This window comes from Cyprinus carpio, chromosome B1, assembly GCF_018340385.1.
Source record: "Cyprinus carpio isolate SPL01 chromosome B1, ASM1834038v1, whole genome shotgun sequence".
Lineage (NCBI taxonomy): Eukaryota > Metazoa > Chordata > Actinopteri > Cypriniformes > Cyprinidae > Cyprinus > Cyprinus carpio.
This window is the reverse complement of record NC_056597.1, coordinates 8,963,235-8,984,122: the sequence shown is the minus strand read 5'-3', so window position 1 is coordinate 8,984,122 and position 20,888 is coordinate 8,963,235. Positions and strand designations below refer to the sequence as shown.

General features: G+C 34.8%; 1 protein-coding gene across 2 annotated transcripts in view; it reads right to left on the bottom strand.

Annotated features, from left to right (window-relative positions):
• gab1 (GRB2-associated binding protein 1) overlaps positions 1–20,888 on the bottom strand; it is a 75,407-nt gene that overhangs the window by 49,373 nt on the left and 5,146 nt on the right. The window lies entirely within an intron of this gene.

Sequence of the window (20,888 nt, the reverse complement as noted above, 5' to 3'; positions counted from 1 at the left end):
ATGAAGATGCATTTAGCATAACAAGTACTATTAGAATGTACTAGCAAGATCCAGCCCTACTAAAAAAAAGTGATGGCAAAGTTTTGTAAGATCACAGCGGAATTCATACAACTTTGTGAGTGAGCATGTGTGCATGTGCACACTTGCAGTCTTTCTCACTTCTCTACAGTAGCCTCTTGTTATAATGTGTGTCATCCCAGTCACCCGGCATAATCCAATCTTATGCCAAGGCTAACCACAGCAAATCACATTTAGTGCAGAGACTAGAATTTATTTGTGCCAAATCTAATTCCTATATACCTAAAGAAGCGAGAGCTACAGGAAATGGAGCCATGGCGTAGTGGAGATAAGGAAAAAGAGGCTGCATCCTAGAACATCCTTCACACGCTTCTCTTGCACTGATCAGATAAGTCCCAAACAATATGTTTGATGTTTGTCATTCAGTTATTTATGTCTGCCACATTACTCCACAGCAAAGGAAGACTTCTTAAGTGGCAAATACAATGCACGAGTGACTTGAGCATTAGTGTCTCAAAGGACTGTGAGTAGGGTTGGGAATTGAAAATTGATTCAGATTCCAGAATCGGATACTTGTAAAATTAAAATTTCGATTCTGCCTATCGATTCCTATGCAGGGCTCCAGCCTGCGACCAAATTTTTTCTGCCGGTGCGACTAATATTTGTGAACGGTCGCACTGGCACGACCACCGCATTGTTCAACTCATAAGTGCTGCAATTTAGCGCGGTTTAGTTTCGCTTTCGTTTCGTTTGCCATTTGATGTCTCTCAAATGCAACAGACCATTTCACAGCTTGGACCGCAACATAAACAACTTGTCCAAATTCAGAACAGCTTTACTCGGGAGCCAAAGTTGATTTCACGATACTGTTACTGGACAGATGCAACAGTGCTGCGAGATCCAGTGAGAAGCGTTTGAATTCGCCGCACAATGACAAGGTTGCTGCGAGATTTGCTGAGAAGCATTCAAAATCTGGACAGAAATCTCTTACATAAACAGCGCTGACATACGTGAGGAAACCAGAAACGGTAACGTTAACTGTAACCATGGTGTTGTGGTAGAAATAGTTGAATGTATTACATAATTCATTTCAGGGTTTGTACAACCTTTTGAGATAGAAATTCAAGCACTTTTCAGTGACTTTCAAGCATTTCACACAACTGTTTCCAACACTTTAAAGCTCTAAAATGATCCCGTTTGAATGTTATTTTTAATGGGATGAACAAAATATACTTTGTGGTAAACAAACACTTATGTAAAATTTAAAAAATATATCAAATCACAACTTTAACCAGTAGACAGCAGAAGAGGAGGACTTATTGGCTTATTAGTCATTCATTTATGCTTTTTCTCTATATTTTGAAATTATAAAATCATTATTATTAAATATCTATAATATTTTACACTTTTTTGTGTATGAAGTAAGAAAAGTCACAAACTTTTCTTCAATTTGCTACTAGATCACACATAACCACTGAAGTTGGTCAGTTCCATATGCTAAAATAATAATGGTACATTTAATAAGAGTGGAATATATACATTTTCTGTATATAAAAATTAAGCAAATTTTGTATGCATCTTAACTCAAGCTTAGTGCTTTACTGTCAAATCTGTATAAACAAACAAGAAATGAACATGAAATGTTATTAGTAACTGCACTTATTAATGCAAAACAATAGTAATTTTATGATTAAATGATCTTTATTTTGAATACCCCCACTGCTCTCAAATGTTAGTCTGGAGCCCTGCTATGCGCTTTTTTTTTTCTTTATCTGTGAAGACAGAACCTAGCGATCTGCCAGGACCTTGCTCGCTAATCTAAGTGCTCAAAAGTTTGGCTATATTTGCGATCAGAAGGCAAAAAATCTAAGTGTAATATCTGTGATTGCTAAACATGTTACAAGAGAAGTGTCACCACCAACATGACAAAGCACTTTAATTTAATAGATCATTAAAGATTGCGAACACGATTCAAACACTGTGGTTCTATTCCTTAATTACGATTTGTCTATTTCATTCCTCAACCTTTAATGTGTGCGATCAATTTTGTGATCACTTGGTTCGTCCATGCAGCGTACGAGGATCACATCAGTGTGATTTGAACATTTAAATTTGTATTTGCGCTGCCATTGACCTAAAGAGAGCAGTTGTCTGTCATGAATGAAACAGCTTCACAGTCTTTTCAGCCACACTGCCGTTTAAATTTCAGCCAAACCGATATAACAAAAAATTAAGTATTTTCATGTTATGAAACCAAGTGTAAGATATATGCTCCTGATCTTTTAGAAATATACACTTTAACTGTAATATGTAATAATGTATAATTTGAAAAAAAATCTTAAAAGTCCGAGCAGGTGGTGAAGGGTGAGAGGTGTATACAACACATGATTTCAGCCCATTAGAGCAGTGACCCCCTACAGAGAACATCGTGTACTGGAGCAGACTGGGAGAAAACATGTCTGCAAGTCACTCGTTAACATATGTGATGATTTAATTAACATATGGAATGGAAATGGCCATTAACTTGCACTGAACATTACAACACTTTTTTTTAGTTGTAGCACTTATTGTGATTTATGAGTTTTAATTATAAAATTTGTTGACATTTTAGGTAAAAAATAAATAAATAAATACAATTGTGCTGATCTTGCCACATGTATCACCAGCATAACGATATTTGTGTTGTTAACAGACACAATGGAAACTGCAGCCTGTGCTGAACAAACACTTATTTAGTCTTTCCCTTCTTGCTGAATGCTGATTCTATAGATAAAGATCACAGCCTCTCCCATGTGCCACTCAAATGAGTTTGCCACAGTTAAAAGTAGTTCGGTGAATACACAGAAGCTGTCTGTGGTTCACCCTCACTTGCACTGAAGCACTGTGTGATGTGATGTGCTATGATAAGGAAAGACACTTCTGAAGGACAACTAAACTGTGATTGCTGTACTATTCTGCTTGTCAAAGTAGAAACCAGGTCACTGATCAATAGCTATTAACCTAATGTAAAGTTCACTCAGGCTTCTGATACACAGACACTTTTTCTAGTACAGTCTTACTATTTTTGGACATACACCACTGGAATAAGAGGTTAGAATGTAAAGTATGTTGGAGTAGATTTCAGAGCAGCATTAGTAATGCCCCTATGGCTGAGAGATTTTTTTTTTTTTTTAAAGTAGCTACATTATATAATAGTTAATTTGTCTAATTGTACTTCAGGGTAACCAGAGTTAAAATCCCAGCTTGTTATCCTCTATGATCCTATTCACCCTCTTTCTCTGACTATCCTGTTTGTGTAATAAATAAAGGGTTTCACAACCTTTTAAAAAATAAACATATAAAAAATATCATATAGTAGGATGTTTTTGTTTGTTAACTATTGTTATTATTTGGTTGTAAATTGATATTTAAAAAAAAAAATTACTTAAAGTAATAAAATAATCACTAATTTTTATGAATTTTTACTTTAGTTTTAGTTATCCACATTTTAGTTACTGGAATGTACTGGAACTGTTAATAAATACAAATAAGGTGTTTTTTTTTGGAGCCTCTACATTAAATATTTAACCAATTTCATGCTTTAGATAGCTTTTCATGGCATACTGAAAACCATTTTCAGGACTATTTCATTATTTTGTATAAAGGCCCAACTTTTCCTCAACAATTTGTGATTTAATTCACTCTGCTTGATCACTCTTGCTAATAGGCTGTTCATATAATACTAATATCCAGCAAACCCTGATGTGTGTTTATATAAGATACAATACAACTGACTGTCTAGCGGCTAAGAAAGTCCAATAATATCATTGTATTGGCCAATATATTAATCTAATTGGCCAACATGTCATGCCTGACCACTTGCAACACTTAGAGACTAATATCCATAATAATGCTGACATTTAAAAACAAAGGCACAAAAGCATCTTTATGAGCATGTGTACCCTTTATAATTTCATCTAAAAGACATTTCAAAGGTTACGGATTACGTCTAAGCACTAGCTGTGGAACACCAAGTGGTAAGGCATGGGCTAGTCATCTGACCAAGATGGAGAGAAACAAAGGAACATGACATCAACAAACTCCGTTATACGCAAACAGGGTAGGCACACTCTTTTCTTCAGTTCCCTCTATCCCTGCTCTTTGATCAAAGGGGGCGATAGTTACGCTGGCATAAAAAGGTCAGCAGGGTGGCACTTTGCCTGCACGAGTCAAGTGCCCTCCTCCTCGATCCCCTTTCCTTTCCATCTATCGCTCTTAAAGTCCCATGTCTCCGTCAAAGCTGCGTCATTCACATTCAACACATTCTTCTGGCCTTGGCAGTCTCTCTTCACATGACTGGAGCACTGCTTAGGTCTCTCCGACCGCCTGCCCAAACAATTCCCTCTTTTTCAGTACCCAACACTCTGTCACAGGGCAGCAGGGCCCAAAACGGACACTGACCTCCACGACACAAGACTTTCTTAGTTTTTCAGCTTGTTTGGCTACACCAAAGGTAAACACGGTAACACTTTATAATAACTTTCATTAATAAATCATTAACAAACATTACATAATGCTTAATGGATCATTAGCTCATTTATATTCACATATCTAGAAATGTGAAATAATGTGCTTGTTAATATTTACTAATAAATGTATTAAACATTACCTAATAATTAACACTTTAAATTAAAATGCTTACAAATGTAATTAAATGTCTAATTCATATGATCATGCACATCTTGAAAATCTACAAAGGATTTTAACAGATGTTATACAATGATTAAAAGCTTTGGTTAATGCACAACACCTTTACTGCTGTTGAGGTGTGATACGGGTAAGGTTAGGGACAGGTTTGGTGTGGGTAGGTTTAAGGTTGGGTAAGGGGTCAACAAGTGTAAAGGGTTCAATTTTGAAGTATTTTCTTTAAAATTAGTTTTTTTCCCCCTTCTGTTGATGTATGACTCAAGGAATATTCTGTTTAATGATACACAATAGTATACTAATATAAGTGTTGAGGTGATAAAAACACTTATATTTTGCACCCAAATTACAATGTGTGATATGTCTTTACCAAGCATTTAGCTAAACTTAACTAACCACCCTTAACACAAACATTGTTAAATAGCTAAAAGTCCAGTGCTAATATAGATACTAAAAAAAAAAAAATTGTAAATGTTTATAAACATTTACAAATGATAAATAGTCTGCACTTTAGATTGGGTACTGCAAAAACATTAACCAATTATTAATAAATGATTTAAGATGTGATTGGGTGTAACACCCCAACCATGAACAAATATATGATCTTTACAGACTGTGATTATGAGCTAATAAAAATATTAACATAAATAGTTTGTGAAGTGCGTATAAGCTATATTTTCAAAACATCTGTAAATGTACAGTAAAAATGAGCATTAGCTAATATGTGAACTAAAGTTTAATGACATTTGTAAGCATTCAAAAGTACATTAACAAATAAACTTGTAAATATTAAATATAATTTCTGTAAAAACCATTTGTAGATTTTTAAAACGCACTGAAAGTTTAATGACATTTGTAAACATTAACTATTGATCCGTTAAGCATTATATAATGTTTGTTAACTATTTATTAATGAATCTGTTAAAATCATTTGATGATTTTTTTATATCCATGATCATATGAATTGAAAGTTTAATGACATTTGTAAGCATTTTAATTTACATTAAACAATGATCAGTTAATCATTTGATAATGTTTAATAAGTTCATTAGTTAACATTAACAAGCACATTATTTCATATTTCTAGATAGGTGAATATATATTAAGTCATGGTTAGTTAAACATTATATAATGTTTGTTAATGATTTATTAAAGGGTACATAACATACACAGTTTCACCTAAGCTCATGTTAATCTTGAGTACCTATAGAGTAGTGCAGCATCCTTCATATCTCCAAAAAAATATTTAGTTTTATCATATTTATAAAAGAAAAATACAGCTTTCCGATTCTCTCCGGAAAAAGCAGAGCTCCTGGAGGCATGCCGTCACTGAAATGATGGGAACACACAAACGCACTTGCTACACTCCGTTGCTGCCCCGGAAAAACAAACTGCATCCACTGTTCATGTAACGCTGGGTTCTTTGGGAAGCTGAACACGGTAAACTTTCCCTCACATCCAAAAACACACTTATTTGGAGACATTCTCGAACAAATCATATGCAGCACTGCCGACGATTTCCCGATCAAGCATGTTGATGGGCGTAGTCTCGCTCTCCTCTGGTCGACGTGTGCGCGGGCGCGCTTTTCCGAGAGAAATGCTCATATAAGGAGTTCCACCATCGTCTACATCATTAGATTAACGATCGAAAAAAAAACAGCCGAAACTTGTACCAACCCGGAAGTAAGATTTTCGGCACAGAAATTCTCCGTCATTCGTCCAAATTATTTTGTAAAACTTTGGCCATGTTTAGCATGAGATTCCCTCTCTTTAACACTGTTAACAACTCTGAATACATAAAACACCCTTGTAGCCCCCCTTTAATGAAAGTTATTATAAAGTGTTACCCTTAAAGCTTAATTTGAGTACTTCTATACCACAGCAAAAACTAGTATCTGAACTAATAAAGTCAGTAATAAAACAAGAACAATTACACAAATTACATGCATGGATGAATACAACAAAGTTACTAATAAAGTCAGTAACACTAGTTTTCAGGTGCAGAAATTTAATAACTGTAAAATAACACAATAGTGCTCTTCACTGCATAAGTTAAATATAGCAGACAGAAGCAGGTATTTATAGGCTGCTGTCTCTTTAAGACAAAATGCACGTACCTAATATACTGACAAACATCCGCTTGCTTTCTCAGCTGTTTCGGTCCGACTGTTTACCAGAATACTTGCCAAAACGGGTATTTTAATATTACTTTGTATGTATGTTTCTATTCAAAGAGAGTGAAAGAGGAAACAATCTGTGTGAATCACGCCTCTCTCTCTCTCTCTGTGTGCTTGCTTCGGAAGTGTGCAGCAGCGGTAGAAAACAGCACGCGTGTTCTCTTTTGCTTGAATGGTTTCAAATTGTTTGAACGGGTAAAGACAGAACACATGCAAATGATAAACTTTAACTCTTTATGATGGTCAAATTTAACAGTTAATCCGTGAATCGCATGCATGCCGAACCGTGGGGTCTGGTCCGTATGGATCACGGATCATCTACAATCCGTTGCACACCTAGTGGTAACACTTTAGTGTAGGGACCAATTCTCATTATTAACTAGTTGCTTATTGACATGCCTATTATTAACATATTGGCTGTTTATTAGTATTTATAAAGCACATATTCTGCATGACCATATTCTACATTCTTAATCCTACCCAATACCTAAACTTAACAGCTACCTTACTAACTATTAATAAACAGCAAATTAAGAGTTTCCTGAGGCAAATGCCATAGTTAATGGATTGTTAATAGCGAGAATTGGACCTTAAAATAAAGTATGACCGAAAAGGCTGCACAAAATTCAAACCACAAAATCCATTTTTCACGCCTTTCAAATAAAATCATAGCAATTCATTTCCAAAACCTTTCTTTCCTGTTATGCATAAAAACATAGCAACTGCACTCACAATGAGCAACTTCTCACAGATACAATTTTTCATATTTAATAACTAAAATTATTCATATTGAACATTTACATTTTCCATGTATTAATTTCTAGGCCTATTTTAAAATTCCATGATATTTCTATGACCATGAGAACTCCAAAAATCATAAACCAAAGAACATTCCAAGTTGTTTTTATATTGAAGTTGCAACATAATGGATATTTTCTTCTGTATTTTGACGTTTATCCAAGTGAAACATGGTAGTTTCACAAGAAAACTTGGTTCTTTCCATCAGTTGTTGATTGGATGGAGGGAGATTTTGCAGAAGTTTGCAGTAGATTGTAAGAAAAAGGTGAAGTTTAAGCACAAGTTTTTTTTGGAAACATCCAGCACACATCACCAGATCACCAAATCACCAGGTGCATTTTAATGAAAAATTACAATGTAAAATAAATAAAAAACAAAACAAAAAAAACAACAAAGCAAAACATGCATGGATAAATCAGTAATAAGATCAATAGCATGCACTTATATAGGCCTAACAGATAAGGTGAAATAAAATTTCATTCATACTCTAATCAAATATGAAAGTTATTGCTGAAGGACAAAACAGAACTAAAAGTTAAAATGTAGAATTTCTGTGCAGCTGCCATCATCAAACAGGTTTTGCAAACACTCTCCAATGGTTTCCATTGGTTTGTACAACAGACAGTCTTTGGGCTCTCAAACAAACACTAATGTTTTGATAATGTCATGGAGCATCACAGTGTCTACATGTTTTAAGGAAATCATCCTACAAAATGGCTCTCTTACAGTTTTTCCATTAAGCTGAGATAGGTGAAAGCAAAGCAAACACCGAATAAACTGAAGCTTTCACACATGCAGCAGATCCAAATTTAAATTAGGTGGAAAAAATATATAAATCGGCGTCATCAAACAGATAATATAACAACCCAGTGAGTGGTTCAGGTTCCAAATTCAAGCATACACACTCCACAGTTAAAACACCTGCTCATATAGAGACCACAACAGAAACTCTAGAGCCACTCATCTGCAGTGTAAGCCAGGTGTCTTTCTCCAAAACCCATAAGATCATCAAAACGTACAATGAGGAAATGACAAGAACCCGTACTGACCTTGAGAGCGGAGATTTACTGGAGTGAAACTTAATCCAAAGTTCTCGGATAAAAAAAAAAAAGGATAATGAAGGTTACTGAGCTAATAATTAGGAATTAGACTGGAAACAAGACATCCTCAAACAGCACTTCTGGAGTGGACAGAGGTGTTCACATCAGAAACAAACCTGTGCACTGCATGCTCTATATTGAAGGTCTTTTTGCTTCTCACAGCTGTACACATGAACTATCCCTGCTGGCACGATGCCAGGCTGAAGATATCAAGCCACACTGAACAGCCCTTCTAATGCAATCAGGAGAGAGCGCACTCTCACAGACTGTCACTGAGAGCTCACTCGCAACGAGGGGGAAGGGTAGTTCAATGTGAGCCAGGCCCCAGCAGACTCACGGTAACCTGAGAAATTACACGGGGTGGCGGCGGCATTTCACAGCTTGTCTCCAGCCTGACCCCTCCTACACACTAGTAGCCCACTGTGATCCTGAGTAGGGACAGGGAGAAGCTGGGAATCATTTAGTCTAGAAGCCCCTCGTCCACCTCTTTATGGTTCAAACACCAGAAATGGTCTTATCCATGTAACAGTTTACAATAAGTTTCAACTTATATAAAGAGTTAGTTTACTCAAAAATGAAAGCTCTGTTATCATCTACTTACCACCAAATGAATTTCTGTTACAGTAAGAGTGGAGTTGCCATTTATCATATTTGATTTGCTCTTGCATGTATGTGTGTTAAACGTGAATAAGAGCCTGTTCATCAATTAAAGCAATTATGTCTCTTCAGATGACTTGGATTACATTATTCATATACCCTTTTTTACAATCTCTTTATGAACTTTTTGAAGTGTCAAAGTTTTGGATTTTCAACAGAGGGACAGAAATCTCAGCTTTCATTAGAAATACCTTAATTTGTGTCTCAAATATAAATGAAAGTCTTATGGGTTTGGATAGACATGAGGGAGAATAAAGTATAAAAATGTTCACTTTTGTCAAACCTACCAATACCATTTTAATATTTTAACTAACATTTTATATTTAAAATATTAAATAATATTTTAAAGAAATAAAAGGTAACACTTTAGTATAGGGAACAATTCTCACTATTAACTAGTTGTTTATTAGCATGCCTATCAATAATATATAAGCTGTTTATTAGTATTTATAAAGCACATATTCAGCATGACCATATTCTACATCACTAATCCCTCCCATATACCATATGAACAACCAGTCAATAATTCAACTTTCACAAATTTAATTACAAAAAGTATGCAAGGTTTGAAATACTGGCTATACACACACAGTGCACACATACTGAAGATGACATTTATAACCAAAGTATGCTTTCATGAATCAACAAAAGCGACTAGTATGTTTGTTTTCGAGTACAGCAGATAAAGACAATGTAACAGAAACAAACTTTTCTCATCGATAGTATGCAGGTTCCACTTAGGCTGCTAACTCAAACAAAAAATGCTAAGTAAAATAAAATTCCTTTTGCCATGGATGCAGTGAATAGTAAAGCAGGAATCAGTGTTATAAACCTTGACCATGCCACGTGATTTCAGGCTACTATTTTGCTTTCTAATTGTGCATTAACATCCCTATTCCTACATATTGTTAATGCATTAATGATTATTGTTTTTACATGCTTACACAGAGATTGTGATTTGCCTAGTAATACAGTACACAAAAAGAGTCTGTCGTGTGAGAATGCAGAGAAGCCAAATTTTTGGTTATGGCCATTGGCCAAGAATTTTCCTTTCATTTTGGTGCAGCACAATAAACTAATCCACGTTGCATATCTCTGATTTAATGTTCACAGGGCACACGTGTTTTCTTTTACAGTAAATTTGGATTATTATGTCTGTCAGTCATTCTGGAGTGTCACAACAATAGGCAAAACTGATTCTTCAATCCCACATGGCTCTGTTTTCCAGTGCAGGTCCTGCAGCCTACTCATTACGCTCTCTCCAACACCTCCTCTTAATGTACTCAGGCCCATAACTAGGCTTTATTCCAAATAAAGAAAAGAGAAAGAGAGAGAAAGAGAAATAGCTTTCTACAGCCATCTGGGAATCATCAGCAGCGGTAGCACAGCAGCACAGGAAATGGTCGCCATTCTGCTGTCAAGCAGCTCAGTCTGCAAGAGAACGACACGTCAGGAGCAGACGAGCAGCTGAAGAGAAAGACAGAGAGAAAGCACAAGGGGGCAGATGAAGAGCCTGACAAACTTACACTCCTGTGCATCATGGGACTTTGGGAAAAAAGAGGCTCTGAAACAAACCTTGTAAAGTGTATATCTATGCTTTTCCCCATGTTAATACAGTATATTATTACAGTCTAAAACATCCTTAAGCTCAGGGATTGGCTTAAAATAAAATTGCATTTATACAGCAACCTTTTAATAATAATAATAATATTATTATTATTATATTATTATATAATATTAACATATTATCTTATATATTTAATTATAAACAAAACTATTATCATTCTCTTTAAAAAATTATTAAATATTAATAAAGCATTTTATATTTAACATTACTAAAACAGTTATTATAATTTTTTATTTAATAATGTATTATTATTATTATTAATTTTAATGACTAAATAATGAGTTGTTTATTTTATAATATAATAATAATAATAATAATAAAATAGCAACCATTATCATTAAAATATTAATAGTTACATATATTTAAAATTACTAAAATAGATATAATTTTTAATTATGTTATTTATTATTATTAATTAGTAATATTATTGAATAAATTAGTTGTTTATTTTATAATATTAAAATAACAACAATAATAATAATAATAATAATAATAATAAAATTAATAAAAACTATCATGATCATTAAAATATTTATAGTTACAAATTATTTATTTAACTTGTATAACTTGTATATGAAGTTATTAATATTACTATTAATATTACTATTAATAATTCATAATATTATTGATTACATACTTTTTATTTTATATTATTATTATTATTATTATTAATATATAATTCAAATGAATTATAATTATTAAATATTGATAATAAATTATTATATTTATATTTAAGAAGAACATCAATGATAATAATTGATTTTGTAATTGCTTATTATTCATATTAAAAATAATACTAACAATTATTATTATTATTATTATTATTATTATAATTAATGACTGACACATAATCCCTTAGCTCAGCAGTGTTATTTAGATGGTCTAACCTGCATACAAATCCAAAATCTCTGGCACAAAGAGCGCATGATACAGTTCAGTTATTTCAGACACAGTTCAGCCCTAAACATTCCTTGAACAAACCACATGTACCATCTTCGGTTGTTAGTGTATGTTTATGGGGAAGAACTGCGGCCTTAAAATAGCACCTTCCAAAAAAGAAATTGCTCAAATCTATTCTTAAACTGGGCTAACCCAAGACGTCTGCATCACAAGATTTGCCAACTTCAAGAACTAAATGTCTGCTCCACTTCCCCTCTAAAATGTCTTCTTATCAGCTGCTAACTTCTTTCAGAAAACTATTCATTCAAGAATGGACTAATCAATGAGGTCGACTTAATCATTTAGAGTTTGGCTTATTCATAGTGATCGAAAGGGGATAAATTAAGAGTAGTAACCTCAAGTCAGCATTAATAAATTGACTGACTTTAACAATACTGATTGTGTCAAGAAAAGTACTAAGCTAGTTTTGTCCAATATGACATTATATATAGCCTGTTTATTTTTTGGATATCTATGAGTAGAAATGGCTGCACGTTGTTAGGCTATTTTCTGAATGTCATAGGAATTGATTGGCTCTGTCAAGATATTTTTGATTTTAAAAGAATTTTAAATGTCATAATATATTGGATAAAATATTTCAAAATATACTGTCGTTTTGTGCATTCTATTCAGTAAGTAACGCATTGAAGTAAAATATGCAAGTATACAGTGTACATTTAATGGTGCTGACAAATTCATAGCACCTACTTAAGGGAAACCAAATCTAATCGATATGGCTTGTAATCAGGGCCAAGTCTGCTTTCAATTTAATCAAATAACTCTTAAGCCTAATGCAGGCATTGCGAAAGTACAGAAAGAGTTAAAAAAAACCAAAAAAAAAAAACTAGAAAAACCGAAACCATGTTATACGGAAAACAGAGAACAAAAAAACTGAGAAAATGAAAGTGTGAGACTTCCATTTCCATCTTATCTAATCTCTGCATGGGAAAGAACAAGACTGAACAAATATCCCCTGCAAATAAAAGCTCCCATCTGTTTACAAACTGCCTTTTCCTGTAAGCCTCTCATTGCTGTACATACTTTGGTAGTTCAGCACTTAGGCCAAAGGCTAATTCCGGATCAGCTGACCAAACAATGCTAGTCTAGATATGCAGACGATGACACATACAAGAATAAAAGCTAATCAAACGTGTTGTGAATCAGATGTCTAAGGCATCGATAGCAAAGGGCCACTGAGCACTTCAGCAGGTTATAATTAGCTAAGCTCGTCATGCTCAATGACTGAGCACTTCAAACAACACTACAGATAACACTAGGAGCACATGACTATAGCGGGTCTCTACAGATGGAAAAACTGTGAAATAAAACCACTTCTTGAAAAACTGACCAAGACACATACAGTAGGTGCTAGCAGGAAAAAAAACATTTAATTAATTAAATGATCCTGAGCAACTAGACTGGGTCTATTAAACACTATTAGACTATTTTTTTTAGCTGTTCCAGTCAGGCCAGTAGTTAAATGCTTTGATTCCAACTGCTAATATTTTGTCTTGTTCTATATAATATAATATAATATAATATAATATAATATAATATAATATAATATAATATAATATAATATAATATAATATAATATAATATAATATACATTTTAATATTAGCAAAAAAAAAAAAAACTGTAAAAACAAACAGTAATATTGAATTAAGTTTTCAATTTTAATATATTTTAAAATGTCATTTATAGTTATAATTTTCAGCAGACATTACTCCAGTCTTTTGTCTCAAATGATCCTTCAGAAATCTGATTTGTTGCTCAAGAAACATTTCCTATTATTATCAATGTTGAAAATAGTTTTTTCTGGTTGTTATTTTTTTTGAAGTTGTTGTGATGTAGTATTTTATTAAGTAAGTTAATTTTTATTTAAAAAAAGTAATAAATTTATTCAGCAAGGATTAGGGTAGGGAGCCAAAAACTTTCTAATTCAGAACCGGTTCTGTTTCGGTTCTGAAAACGGTTCTGATGTGACACGTGACCAAGCGCTGTGAGCAGCCTTGCGCCAGTGTTCTGATGATTCTGCGTTTCCTGTAAAGGACAAGCCAAATAACAGAAATGCCGCCTTGCCTCTTTAATTACTAAGCACACTGTTTCCAATGATGCTCACTCCACAGACACGCCTCGCCGCATCATGTCTTTAACTGATAACCTTTGATAACTGTGCATGTTGTTTTGTCTGATTGTACATGTACTGGCAGCGCACAGCACCTGCCGCCACTAAATTACATTATATTTGTCCCATATTGTCATTAATATACATACTGACTTCAACTTGGACCACTAAATAAATAGACTGCTATTGTTATGTAAGTATGAGGGTTAGATTATTGTCATGCATTTTAAATGTTTAAAAATGTTGAAACCACTCATTGCATCACACCATCTCCTGACTGCATTATTATTTGTAAAATAGAGGCCTTATGGAGTGTGTGTATGGTTATAAGTATAACAGTTTATATTTCATTAATTTAGGGAAATGAACAAGTGTCTTAGCCCTCAAGGGACTATTTGGCCAACCAGCATACTCCTGCTTGAAAAGCAAAATGTTATTGATAGTGTAAAAAACATCAACTTTGAAGCACATGCTGATTGATGGACTAGCATTACTCAACATTACTTACTACCTTCCAGCAACACTACATTCAATGAAGGTAAAATAGTAAAAAACATAATAATAATGTGAGAGTCTTAAACCAGGACTGGTGGCACGTTGTCCTGCTCCACTTCACAGACGCTGAGTGAAAGGGGAGTTTTATAATGACGGGACACTCATTTATGACACTTTATTCGCCAGGAAGAACAAATCGTTCTGCGCGTCACGCGTCATTACGCTATTTATACGTCACTGCGCATGCGCAGTACTTTCCATTTTATGTTTTCAATCCGATCAAGTGTTTACATGTCCTCTCACTCGGATTACAAAAGGAATAAACCACCCCTTACAATCCGATCGAAAATTTAGTTGGATCTGGCCAATTCAATCCGACTGACCTGTTTACATGCGACTTTTATTCTGATTGTGCTTCTAGTCCTATTACGATCAGATTAGTAGGGTCCATGTAAATGCAGCTATTGATAATAAGAACCATTAGTAATAACTGATCACCAATAATACTTGACAAATAATTAAGCAGCACATCAGCATATTAGAATGATTTCTAAATGATCATGGGACATTAACATTACTCGCTTTTTGCATGTAATTTATTAATTTAAATAACGGTTTTGTTTTTCATGCTGCTAAGAGGTTGAATATGGAGCTGACCATTTAGGTAGCACTAATTTATAATGCATGAAACAGCAATAAACAGGAACATAGTTCTCAGCTTATTCTGGATGTGTTACCTACATAAAGTTTGTAGCATGCAGCTGCCACTCATAACACATTCCATTCAGTGAAAATAAAACCGTGATTAAAATATTAACATAAATGAAGATGTTTGTCAAAATCACACAGCCTTACTCTGGAAGTGGTTAATACAATAACACCAAAAAAACATGAAAAGACAAATGCAACACTGTTTCCAAAATAGTTTCCCACAAATAAGGAATGTAAATAGTCTGTATATAAAGTTCTAAGCTCTGGATCAAACTGATGGAGCCCTGGTGAATAATAAAAAACTCATGAGCTTCCCAGCAAAAATAGAAAGGTCATAGAGTAAAGGGAGAGACTATGTATGGTTGTGTGTGTGTGTGTGTGTGTGTGTGTGTGTGTGTGTGTGTGTGTGTGTGTGTGTGTGTGTGTGTGCGTGTGTGTGTGTGTAAAAGGGGCAGGTCCCCGTCCCTGCTCCCAGACAGAGGCTGCCTTTGGAGGCCCTCTAGAGAGCAGACTGTGTGAATGAGTTACGACAGCTGAGGCCTGTTCCCTCACCACAGGAATCCTAAAACACACACCATCCTGCCAATAAAATCAAATCAACCGAGCAACAAATGCTTATCCAATGCTAATGTAATGCTCTCGTGAGAATCTGCATTCACCTAAGGCACTAGAGCTGCCTGAGCAAACCTCACAGATCACTTTGAATGCAGCTACATGATCCTATGGTTCCCGAAACGTCAGGATCTTTCCAGCTGTTTCCCATGAGGTCTAAAACATTTTCTCTTATGTTTCTGAATGGGGTAAAACTAGAGTTGTATACTTTGATCATATATAAACAACTTCCTGTAACCACTTCCACAAAAGTTTGATTCACCTGTATAATAATAACTATTTCTAACAAAATACAAATTTGTGTAGAATATGCATTTTTTGAACAAAAGTATGACATTCAATAGTTAGCAGACAAGGACGTTAGTCTCCCAGAAGTGCTATTATGTGTTGGTTAAAGGTTTAAACGGAAACCTTTGTGTGACGGAAATGTTACGCCCCTTAATATATTGTGATGCCCTGTCCAGCAGGAGCGACGAGACATAAACATAAAAACCAAAATATAATTATAAAAGGCAGCAGTAGCAACAACAATACTACAATGAGAATAAAAGGTATGCCTTCTTTCTTTGCATGAACATCTGGGCGGCGTTATACAAATCTTCCCACATAGTGATGTAGAGATGTGGGGGCGTGTTAGAACGAGCCGTTTCAGGAGGGCGTGGACGAGTGTTAACTTTTACAAAGAATATCTCTTTGGATTTGGGACTTTAGTCTTCGCAACTTCACAGATCTTCTTTATTCACCAAGAGCCTGTAACACTCCAAAGAGAAAGAAAAATTTGAAATCGCATCATATGACCCCTTTAAGGTGCTGTATGTACATTTTTGACTCTAAAGCATAAAAATACCATAATATGTTTGCAGATATTTAAGAAACATGCTAAGTTAACATGCTTGTTTATCTGAAAAACAATGCTACAGTCATTTATTCACCTTTGAAAATGTGCGTTCCGGGCCGGAGTGTCATTCTCTGTTTTGGTTTGTGAAACCCGCCCACTGCCAGTTTACCCTATTGTATTTTGGCACCCCGAGCTGCCAGATGGTGGAAAACACAACGTATTTCATTTCATTCATCGTCAAGTGCGCTCGTTCCTGTTGGTGCCGTCAATCTGGCAACCTGCGTGTGCGTCAAGTCAAGGAGGAAGGGCTGGGTGAAAAAAAAAAAACCTCCAATATTTTTAATTTGGGCTGCAATACCTAGTTCAACCACTCGGTGTCAATCCTACATACAGCACCTTTAAGCAATATCATTTTTTTTTTTTTTTTTTTTATATATTACAACATAACATTAGTCACTCCACAGTTGTTCCAAAAAGTATAGACAAACCTATTTGTTATCTGCCTATTTTATGAAAATGTTCAATTATATCCTCTTTAAAAACAATTCAGACGGTAATCACAGCCATTTGATGTGCTCGCTTTTATATGCCAAGACCTTGAAATGACTGAAATGCACTTCACATAACCAATGTTTATGTAAGCCTTTATTTTTAATTTCAAAGTTGCTTATCACCTGGAGTGCAGAAGAAGCACAACTGATGCAATAACGGGATTTGCCAGTGTTTTTAATAACAATACTGAGGAATTATATGATGTTGATTCAAATAATAATGTTCTTTCTGATTCAGATCAGGCAAATCTAAGTTTCCTTGGACTAGGGATTTCAGCTACAAAATGCAACAATCTTTGACAGAAAAAAAAAGTGTGCATGTGAAAAAGGATCCAATTTAAATCGAAGGTAATGTAAATGATAATGGCTGGTTTATTTATACAAAAGTGTATGAAATAATAAATAAAATAGAATAAAAGTACTTGACTAAACAAATACTGCCCTATAATGCAAAGGTGCATTTCAATGCCAAAAAAATAAAACAAACAGATACTGATGATTGACAGAAATTTCATCTTCAAAATGTCACATTTAATTCCGTGTGCTACCTGCCAGTTCTTTCTAAACATTTGTGAAATTTACTAGCAATTTCTGAGTGAAAATTGTTTTTACACCCATTTTTTTCTTAAAGGGATAGTTCACCCAAAAATGAAAATTCTGTCATTAATTACTCACCCTCATGTTGTTCCAAACCCGTAAGTCCTTTGTTCATCTTCAGAACACAAATTAAGATATTTTTGGTGAATTCCGAGAGCTTTCTAATCCTTCATAGACAGCAAGGATCATTACGCATTCAAGGCCCAGAAAGGAACCAAAAACATCGACAAAGCAGTCCATGTAACATCAGTGGTTTAATCAGAATTTTATGAAGCTACGAGAATACTTTTTGTGCACAAAGAAAACAAAAATAACGACTTTATTCAACAATTCATCTCCTCAGCATCACCCTTGCAGCATTTGTACCACTCATTAAGATTGAACCATCGATGTCACATGGACTACTTTGCCGATGTTTTTGGTACCTTTCTGGGCCTTGAGTGAGGAGCCTCGCTGTCTATGGAGGATCAGAAAGCTCTCGGAATTCATCAAAAATATATTAATTTGTGTTTCGATAATGAACGATGGGCTTACAGGTTTGGAACGACATGAGGGTGAGTAATTAATGACAGAATTTTCATTTTTGGGTGAACTATCCCTTTAATTTTTTATTTATTTCAGTGTATTTTTCTCCTTTCTTATTATTTGGAACTGTGGGCAGAATCAAAGGTCAACACAGGCCAACTTTGGGCACTTCTATAATGCAATCATTTTATTACAACTTTCAAAAAGCAAGTTTTCCTCAGCATGCACAACTTTGAATGGTTGTCAATGAAAAGAAAATGCTTTTTGTTGCCAGATGATGTAAACTCGACATCCACCAGCAGGGACTAACTGGACCATGCTAACACTCTGTGTGTGGTGAGACTCTCGCAGAAAAATACAAACAAACTAGTTTGTATGCAGTGTGTATTTGCATTTCCCCATGCCAAACTGAACATCCAACAGTCAACCTCATGGTCAGGCACAATAATAAAGAATGTCTGCTTGCTGTGAGGCTTTTCAATGCAAAGTCAAATGCAATGCACCAAAAAGACGAATCATCTATAAAGGCAGAGAAGCTTCTGTTAGGCCCCATTTACACTGCATGGTTCAAGTGACCCAATTCCAATTTTTTCCTCTCATGTGGCACAGATCGGATATGACCGGTGAACGTGTAAGCAGGAAAAAACCGCATGGATTCCGATTTTCTCAGATCGGATTCAGGTCTCATTCATATGTGGTAATAAATCGGATATGAATCGGATACGTGCATTTGCGTGTGCCATGTAAGCAGACAAATCGGATATTCCCCAGTAAATGCGAGTCGTACGTCATTAAAAAAGTGACGTCAACTCAGGTGGACCCCACCAACTAAGATCACATGAATTATGGACGAAGGATACACACAATGGAGCAATGCGGAGGTTTCATGTCTTTTAAGTCCTCTTTTTTTTCTCCGCCGTACGAGACTAATGTTTTGTTGATTTTTTTTTTTTGTTGACTTTTCAAAATATTGTGGAAAGCAAAACACTGTATAATTTTATTTGCATCTGCATCCATTGTATTTCGTGCTGTTTTACTTCCTTTTCCGGATCAGAACGTCTACGTTTGGTAGTTTCAGCAGTGTATAGTGTAAATGCAAAAATCGGATACGGGTCACTTTTAAAAGATGATGTAAGCGAGTCGTCAAAAAAATCGGATATAGTCAGAAAATCTGATTTGGGCATCAAGACAGCCTTAGTAAACATCTCGTTCTTTTGGCAAATTATGTGTAATATTAATGTATGCACATTATAATAGTGTCAAAGAATCAACATAATCTCTGTTTTGCAAGTCATTCAAAACAAAAGCTAATTCCCAATTAGGATTTTCAGTTTTGGTTTTCAGCCCAGTGTGTCCAGAACTTTCAATTTCAGACCAGAATTTTAATTTCAGTTCATCACTATTGAAAAGCTATATTGGGGAGGAGTGAAGTACATTAATATTGCAAAAGTTTTTTTTCTTATTGTTACAGTTAATAATTGATAGCAGAGGCAATCCATTACCAGGGCCCCTCTCAGCCCTGACAGAACTACTCTGGACACAAATGACCAGCCGGGGTGGGAGAGAGACCGGCAAAAAGAGGGGGAGGGGAAGAAAGTGAGAGAGACAGAGAAAACAAATGAGCAAAAATGTCTGCACCAGCATCTAGCTAAGCCGATAACCCCGGCCACAAACACCGTTTGTTTCTGTTATCGGTGCATGTTTGTTTCAGCAAAAAGTTGCATGATTATGTTTCCCCCACCTAAGCAGATTTAATGAATCCTGAATAAAAGAAATAATTCAACCGCTAAGTAAAGAACTATTCTTTTGTTTTTCTGTGCACCCCACTGAATTCAGCACAGCAAGCTTTTAAAATGCAACTGCATGCTTGCAGGCAGTGAGCAAGGGCAGCCATTGTATAGCATTGCTAATGGCTTGCTAGCTCACCATGGTTTGTAAATGCTTAGAGCACCTAGTGGCTTGCTGAGTTGCATTAAAACAGAAGGGTGGAGTGTGTTCTTGATTAGATAGGCTGAGCTGCACAAGTCACTAGATTCCTGCATTCTTCCCTCTGGCTCTCTTTCCCTGTTTTGTGCCAACCTCTAAACCTCTCAATCAATACACAAACATGTATATAAATATATATGCATAGATAAGATGGAATATATATACGTTGTGTGTACATATTTACATTTTTAAATTTTACATTTGGACAAGCGTTTAAAGTATCTACCCCTCACAAAAAAAAAAAAAAAAAATATTATATATATATATATATATATATATATATATATATATATATATATATATATATATATATATATATATATATATATATATATATATATATATATACATACACACACATACATATCTATATCTATATATTAATAACACTAGTTTGATCAATTTTAGCTAAATCACATCTCACACAGAAAATCTATTTTTTATA